The sequence below is a fragment of the Peromyscus eremicus genome, chromosome 4, assembly GCF_949786415.1.
Source record: "Peromyscus eremicus chromosome 4, PerEre_H2_v1, whole genome shotgun sequence".
NCBI lineage: Eukaryota > Metazoa > Chordata > Mammalia > Rodentia > Cricetidae > Peromyscus > Peromyscus eremicus.
The window spans coordinates 151,387,318-151,388,664 of NC_081419.1; the positions used below are offsets into that span (position 1 = coordinate 151,387,318).

Genomic DNA, 1,347 nt, shown 5'->3' on the forward strand with positions numbered 1-1,347 from the left:
CATTAGAGAGAACATCAAGACTTGGAGATCCCTGATAACAGTCCCATGTGGGACTGTTCATTCCAACATTGTTTGGAATGAATGCGCAGCACTGTCCTCTTCACATATACAGACTCCACCTTTTTCGGCTAAAATCATGTTAATTGCCAATCTATTTTCCCAATCCATTTGTATAGGGTCAGTAGTTCAGCTGTGCCTTTGAAAGCACCTCCAGTATAGTTAAGCCATCTTTTTTTAAAATTATACTAGGCTAGTTTTTATAGTCCACAGTTTTTGAGAGGAAGGGGAAGGTTTTATTTGGCTTACTGGTTACAGTCCATCATCAGGGAAACCAAGGCAGGAACTCAGGGCAGGAACCTGGAGGCAGAAACTGAAGCAGAGACCTTGAGGAAAAAAATTTGGAACTCTTCACGAATTGTGTGTCATCTTTGCTCAGGGGCCATACTAATCTTCTCCATATCATTCCAATTTTAATATATATACCAAAGCAAACACTACAATCTACATTTTTTGTTTTTCGAGACAGGGTTTCTTTATGTAGTTTTGGTGCCTGTCCTGGATCTCACTCTGTAGACCAGGCTGGCCTCGAACTCACAGAGATCCACCTGGCTCTGCCTCTCCAGTGCTGGGATTAAAGGCGTGTGCTACCGCCACCTGGTTTACAATCTACATTTTTATTAACTATTGACCACCAGAACAAGGCTGACTTGAAACTGGTTGCTGCTGTGGGATGGTCTGTATGTCAAATGTGTTGCTGATTGGTCAATAAATAAATCACGGATCGGCCAGTGGCCAGGCAGGAAGTATAGGCGGGACTAACAGAGAGGAGAATTGAGAACAGGAAGCTGGGTGAGGGAGACACTGCCAGCTGCCACGATGACAAACAGCATGTAAAGATGCCGGTAAGCCACAAGCCATGTGGCAAGGTATAGATTAATGGAAATTGATTAATTTAAGCTGTAAGAACAGTTAGCAAGAAGCCTGCCATGGCCATACAGTTTGTAACCAATATAAGTCTCTGTGTTTACTTGGTTGGGTCTGACGGCTGTGGGACTGGCAGGTGAGAGAGATTTGCCCTGACTGTGGGCCAGGCAGGAAAACTCAAGCTACAGGTTGCTATTTGGTTTTAATGTTAATTAATTAAAATAATTAATTTGGGGCTCCCTGGGACACTTCTATACCATCTATATAAATATAGGGTCTCCTGGACTTAACAGCCCCCTCTTCTTGCAAGAGGGGCCTTAAGGCAGGTAGGGACACTAAATGCCATCCTGAAAGAGGTGACCAGTTGGACTAAAATACAAGTCACTCTGATCCACTGGTAGGACTTCAAATAAGGGTCCTCCA

General features: G+C 43.7%; 1 non-coding gene across 1 annotated transcript; it reads right to left on the reverse strand.

The window, feature by feature from the left end:
* Positions 1–392: 392 nt before the first annotated feature.
* Positions 393–495, reverse strand: LOC131910224 (U6 spliceosomal RNA). The gene has a single exon (XR_009379075.1). It is a non-coding gene; the product is annotated as a U6 spliceosomal RNA (small nuclear RNA).
* Positions 496–1,347: the final 852 nt, after the last annotated feature.